Source organism: Mustela putorius, unplaced genomic scaffold, assembly GCF_011764305.1.
Source record: "Mustela putorius furo isolate JIRA1106 unplaced genomic scaffold, ASM1176430v1.1 tig00003923_pilon_pilon_pilon, whole genome shotgun sequence".
NCBI classification, from domain to species: domain Eukaryota; kingdom Metazoa; phylum Chordata; class Mammalia; order Carnivora; family Mustelidae; genus Mustela; species Mustela putorius.
In genome coordinates this window covers 12,847,339-12,854,517 of record NW_025422068.1, presented here as the reverse complement: position 1 = coordinate 12,854,517, position 7,179 = coordinate 12,847,339, and the positions used below count along the sequence as shown (strand labels likewise).

Here is a 7,179-nt window from a genome sequence, read left to right as displayed (position 1 = left end):
TGATCAGGAGGAATTCATCCCTGGGATACAAGGACGCTTCAACATTCACAAATCAATCAATGTGATAGAACAAATTGATATGAGAAGAAACAAGAACCACATGGTCCTCTCAATTGAGCAGAAAATGCATTTAACAAAATCCAGCGTCCGTTCCTGATTAAAACACTTCAAAGTATAGGGATAGAGGGAACATTCCTGAACCTCATCAAATCTATCTGTCAAACTCTCTCTCTTTGCAGATGACATGATTCTTTATATGGAAAACCCAAAAGACTCCATCCCCAAACTACTAGAACTCATACAGCAATTCAGCAACGTGGCAGGATACAAAGTCAATGTGCAGAAATCAGTCGCTTTCTTATACACTAACAATAAAAATCCAAAAGGGAAATTAGAGAATCGATTCCATTTGCTATGGCACCAAGAACCATAAGATACCTGGGAATAAACCTAACCAAGAGGTAAAGGATCTGTACTCGAGGAACTACAGAACACTCATGAAAGAAATTGAAGAAGACACAAATAGATGGAAAACCATTCCATGCTCTTGAACCAGAATAATAAACCTTGTTAAAATGTCTATACTGCCTAGAGCAATCTATACTTTTAATGCCATTCCGATTTAAATTCCACCAGTAATCTTCAAGGAGCTGGAGCAAATAATCCTAAAATTTGTATGGAATCAGAAAAGACCCTGAATCGCTAAGGAAATGTTGAAAAACAAAAATAAAACTGGGGGCATCATGTTGCCTGATTTCAAGCTTTATTACAAAGCTGTGATCACCAAGACAGCATGGTACTGGCATAAAAACTGACACATATCAGTGGAACAGAGTAGAGAGCCCAGATATGGACCCTCAACTCTATGGTCAATTAATCTTCTACAAAACAGGAAAAAATATGAAGTGGAAAAAAGACAGTCTCTTCAATAAATGGTGCTGGGAAAACTAGACAGCTATATGGAGAAGAATGAAACTCGACCATTCTCTTACACTATATACAAAGATCACCTCAAAATGGATAAAAGACCTCAACGTGAAACAGGAATCCATCAGAATCCTAGAGGAGAACATAGGCAGTAATCTCTTTAATATCAGCCACAGCAACTTCTTTCAAGATATGTCTCCAAAGGCAAAGGAAACTAAAGTGAAAATAAACTTTTGGGACTTCATCAAAATCAAAAGCTTCTGCACAGCAAAGGAAACAGTCAAAAAAACAAAGAGGCAACCCATGTAATGGGAGAAGATATTTGTAAATGACAGTACAGACAAAAGGTTGATATACAGGATCTATAATGAACTCCTCAATCTCAACACACATGAAATAGGCAAACATTTTAAAAAATGGGAAGAAGATATGAACAGACACATCTCCTATCAAGACATACAAATGGCTATCAGACACATGAAAAAATGTTCATCATCATTAGCCCTCAGGGAGATTCAAATTAAAACCACATTGAGATATCACCTTACACCACTTAGAATGGCCAAAATTAACAAAACAGGAAACAACATGTGTTGGAATGGATGTGGAGAAAGGGGAACCCTCTTACACTGTCGGTGGGAATGCAAGTTGGTGCAGTCTCTTTGGAGAACAGTGTGGATATTCCTCAAGAAATTAAAAATAGAGCTTCCCTATGACCCTGCAATTGCATTCCTGGGTATTTACCGCAGGGATACAGATGTATTGAAAAGAAGGGCCATCTGTACCCCAATGTTTATAGCAGCAATGGCCATGGTCGCCAAACTATGGAAAGACCAAGATGTCCTTCAACGGACGAATGGATAAGGAAGATGTGGTTCATATAGACTATGGAGTATTATGCCTCCATCAGAAAGGATGAATACCCAACTTTTGCAGCAACATGGATGGGACTGGAAGAGATTATGCTGAGTGAAATAAATCAAGCAGAGAGAGTCAATTATCATATGGTTTCCCTTATTTGTGGAGCATAACAAATATCATGGAGGACAAGGGGTGTTAGAGAGGAGAAGGGAGTTGGGGTAAATGGGAATGGAAGGTCAATCACGAGAGACTATGGACTCTGAAAAACAATCTGAGGGGTTTGAAGTGGCGGGGGTGTGGGAGGTTGGGGTACCAGGTGGTGGGTTTTATAGAGGGCACTGATTGCATGGAGCACTGGGTGGGGTGAAAAAATAGTGAATACTGTTTCTCTGAAAATAAATAAATTAAAAAAAATTGGTTTACCTATAGGGGTAGCATTGATTGGGGAAAGTGGATTACTTTGAAGTTTAACTCTATATGAATATTAGAAAATAAAAATAAAAAGGAATAAACTAGACTAAACTAAACTCAAATTTTAAAAAATGAATTCAAAAAATAGAATTGCAAAAGAAATACATACGTGTATGTATCAAAAAGTTCAGGTTATTATGGAATTTGATATACTGTACAGCTCGCTGTGATGGTAAATAGGTTAAAAAAATTACCTATGTATCAAAAAAAAAATGAGAATCAGTACTCCCAGACGTGTCTCTCTCCTGGTTTCCTGGAGTTTCCTCACAGCATGGCCCCCAAACGCCAGTCTTGGCTCCCGCCTCAAACGAAGAAAATGAGACAGCCTCCTGCCCCAAGCCAGGGCAGTCGTCAACATCTCAGCACTTGCATAAAGGAGAAAAAGAACAGCAAGAAGCAATTGAACATATTGATGAAGTACAAAATGAAATAGACAGATTTAATGAACAAGCCAGTGAGGAGATTTTGAAAATAGAACAGAAATATAACAAACTCCGCCAACCATTTTTTCAGAAGAGGTCGGAATTGATCGCCAAATCCCGTTTTTGCGTAACAACATTTGTCAACCATCCACAAGTGTCTGCACTGCTTGGGGAGGAGGATGAAGATGTGCTGCATTACTTGACAAGAGTTGAAGTGACAGAATTTGAAGATATTAAAGCAGGTTACAGAATAGATTTTTATTTTGATGAAAACCCTTACAAGTTCTCTCCAAAGAATTTCATCTGAATGAGAGTGGTGATCCATCTTCAAAGTCCACTGAAATCAAATGGAAATCTGGAAAGGATTTGACAAAGCATTCAAGTCAAACACAGAATAAAGCCAGCAGGAAGAGACAGCTTGAGGAACCAGAAAGGTTTTTCACCTGGTTTACTGACCATTCTGATGCAGGTGCAGATGAGTTAGGATAAGTCATCGAAGATGATATTTGGCCAAATCCATTACAGTACTACTTGGTTCCCAATATGGATGACGAAGAAGGGGAAGGAGAAGAGGGTGATGATGATGGAGAAGAAGGATTGGAAGATATTGATGAAGAAGGAGATGAGGATGAAGGTGAAGAAGATGAAGATGATGATGAGGGTGAGGAAAGAGAGGAGAATGAAGGAGAAGATAACTAATGGAACACTGATGGATTCCAATCTTCCTTTTTTAATTTTCCTCAGTTCCTGGGAGCAAGTTGCCATATTTTTTTCTTTTTCTTTTTCTTTTCTCCTCTCGTACTCATTCGTCCTGATTTTGAAGTCACCTTTTTCTCTCCCTTTATACCATGGTTTTCAGCTTATTTGGGGGGGAAATACCTTGAGAAGAATACAGTGGGAAAAGAATCTCTACCCCTTTTTGTTCCAAATTCATTTTTGTCCCTTCCTGTCTCAACAAACAAAAACTTTATGGAATCATCACCACTGTGCTCTGTGGGAAAAAAGAAAAACCTTCTGCTCCCTTAGCTCTGCTGGAAGCTGGAGGGTGCTAGGCCCTTGTGTAGTAGTGCATAGAATTCTAGCTTTTTTCCTCCTTTCTCTGTATATTTGGCTCAGAGATTACACTGTGTCTCTATGTGAATATGGACAGTTAGCATTAACCAACATGTACCTGTCTACTTTCTCTTTTTTAAAAAATATTAAAAAAAAAATTAAAAAAATCCATACTGATGTTTGGGTGGGTTAAGTGGGCATTTTGACAACATGGCTTCTCCTTTGGCATGTTTAATTGTGATGTTTAACGGACATCCTTGCAGTTTAAGATGGCACTTTTAAAATAAAACTCTCTCCTAATGATGACTTGAGCCCTGCCACTCGATGGGAGAATCAGCAGAACTTGTAGGATCTTATTTGGAATTGACATTCTCTATTGTAATTTTGTTCCTGTTTATTTTTAATATTTTCTTTTTGTTTCACTGGAAAGGAAAGATGATGCTCAGCTTTAAACATTAAAAGTGTACAAGTTGCTTTGTTACAATAACACTAAATGTGTACACACACACACACACACACACACACACAAATGAACCAGAATAGTGGAAACGAGTGAAAAATAAAAGTTTTCCTATGAAGTAGAGGTTGTTCTCCTGTAGGTTTTTTTTCCTCTTTCTTTTCCTTTCTTGGTTTTTATTTATTTATTTTTTTTTCTGGGGGAGAGGCCTGCCACGTGGGTTTTTATTTAATGATGTTCCCTGAGTTAAGTCCTCCCGCTCCCCCTCAGGGGTGGGCTCTGAGGAAATTTTTTTTTTTTCCAGGCTTTTGTTCTCTGGAAGTTTTTATGTTTGTTCACTTTTTTTCTCTCTCTCACTTTGACAGCTTTTGATGGTTTTTTTAGTTTTAGGGGAAAACAAACTGCACCTTGATCTCCCTCTCAGAAAGAAGCCTCAATCTGGCTGAAGAGTCTAAATAAGTTCCCCCTTGGCCTCTGGCAGAGTATGTTCCAAGTCATGGTCCCTGGGGACGCAGGATCTTTTGCTTGTACCCAAAGCCAAGGCAGTGACGGCTGTCTGGGCAGCTCCAGACTGCCAGAGAGGTTCCAAGCAGCGATCACACACTGAGATTTTCCCGCTGGCCCGGGCTGGGAGTGCCTGGTCTCTCTGGGTCTAAGAGCGCCTGGCTTGCGTGCACCAATTTCAGGGAGACTGTGGATCGGGCGCGGGTCTCAGGCTCTGAGGACAGGGTGCAGGTCTAAAGCACCAGGCTGGGCCTTGCACGCACCTCTCTGGGGGGAGAGTTTGGCGCAGGCGTCTTAGGCTCTGCCCACTGGCATCTTCTGCCCCTGTAGAGATCCAGACGTGTATAATTCTGATCTCAGGCTGATTTCATGGGTGATTGGAGTTCTTCGGTAGGTAATCAGCTCCCTTTGGGGTATAGGCTGAAAAGGTACCTCCTCCTACTTCCCCGCCATCTTGTCCTCTGGGGGCTCCAAGATCCATTGTTTATGCACCACACCTCATGCTCCATGCAATACAACCCTCCTAATATCCACCACGAGGCTCACAGTTCCTTCCACCCCCCTCCCTTCCAAAACCTTCAGTTTGTTTCACAGAGTACACAGTCCATCATGGTTTGTCTCCCCCTCTGATTTGTCCCAATTCACTTTTCCATTCCTTCTCCTAATGTCCTCCATGTTATTCCTTATGCTCCACAAGTAAGTGAAACCATATAATTGACTTTATCTGCTTGACTTATTTCACTCAGCTTAATCTCCTCCAGTCCCGTCGATGTTGATACAAAAGTTGGGTATTCATCCCTTCTGATGGAGGCATAATAGTCCATTGTATATATGGACCGTATCTTCTTTTCCATTTGTCTGTTGAAGGGCATCTCAGCTCTATCCAAAGTTTGGTGATTGTGGCCATTGTTGCTGTGAACATTAGGATAAAGAAGGCCCTCCTTTACACTGCATCGGTATCTTTGTGAAAAATACTCAGTAGTTCAAAGGCTGGGTCATATGGTAGCTCTATTTTTATTTTCTTAAGGAATCACCACACTGTTTTCCAAAGTGGCTGCACCAACTTGCACTCCCACCAAAATTGTAAGAGCATTCCGCTTTCTCCACATATTCTCCAATACATGTAGTTTTCTGTTCGTGAATTTTGACCATTCTACCTGGTGAAAAGCGATATCTCAATGTGGTTTTGTTTTGAATTTCCCTGATGGCTAGTGATGATGAACATTTTTTTTCATGTGTCTGTTAGCCATTGGTACCTCTCCTATGGAGAATTATCTGTTCATATCTTCTGCCTATTTTTTAACAATTCTCTGTTTTGTGTATGTTGAGTTTGAGGAGTTCTTTATAGATCTTGGATATCAGCCCTTTGTAGTGTTATTTGCAAATATCTTCCCCCATTCCGTGGGTTGCCTCTTTGTTTTGTTGACTGTTACCTTTGCTGTGCAGAAGCTTTTGATCTTGATGAAGTCCCAAAAGTCCATTTTCACTTTTGTGTCCTTTGCCTTTGGAGACGTATCTTGAAAAACGTTGCTGTGGCCAATGTCGAAAAGGTTACTGCCTATGTTTTCCTCTAGGATTTTGATATATTCCTGCATAACGTTGAGATCTTTCATCCCTTTTGAGTCTATCTTTGTGTACAGAATAAGAGAATGGTTGAGTTTCATTATTCTATACCTAGCTGTCTAATTTTCCAAGCACCATTTATTGAAGCGACTGTCTTTTCTACTGGATATTTTTCCGGCTTTGTCAAGGATTATTTTATCATAGTGTTGTGGGTCCATATCTGGACTCTCTACTGTGTTCCATTGTTCTATGTGTCTGGTTTTGTGCCAGTACTCTGCTGTCTTGGTGATCACAATTGTGTAGTAAAGCTTGAAATCAGGCAATGTGATGCTCCCAACTTGTTTTTCTTTTTCAACATTTCCTTAGCAATTCAGGATCTTTTCTGGTTCCATGCAAATTTTAGGATTGTTTGCTCCAGAAGTTTAAAAATGCTACTGGAATTTTGATCAGAATTATATTGAAAGAATATATTATTCTGGAAGTACAGACCTTTTAACAATGTTTATTCTTCTGATCCAAGAGCATGGAATGCTTTTCCATCTTTTTGTCATCTTTTCTTTTTCTTTCTTCTTCAATTTTTTTCATGAGTACTCTGTAGTTCCTTGGTTACAGATCATTCCTACAGATCAACCAGAATACTGGTTTATTCCCAGGTATCTTATGCTTTGTGGTGCTATAGTAAATGGAAACAATTCTCTAATTTCCCTTTCTATATTTTCATTGTTATTTTATAAGAAAGGAACTAATTTCTGTGCATTGATTTTGTATCCTGCCACATTACTCAATTGCTATATGAGTGCTAGTAAATGGGGGGTGGTGTCTTTTGGGTTTTCCATATAAAGTATTATGTCATCTGCAAAGAGAAAGAATTTGACTTCTTCATTGCCAATTGGAATACCTTTTTTGTTGACTGATTGCTGC

At 39.5% G+C, this 7,179-nt stretch overlaps 1 pseudogene; it reads left to right on the top strand.

Annotated features, from left to right (window-relative positions):
- The first annotated feature begins 2,530 nt into the window (after window positions 1-2,530).
- On the top strand, window positions 2,531-3,380 carry LOC101684634 (annotated as a pseudogene).
- The last annotated feature ends 3,799 nt before the right edge of the window (window positions 3,381-7,179 follow it).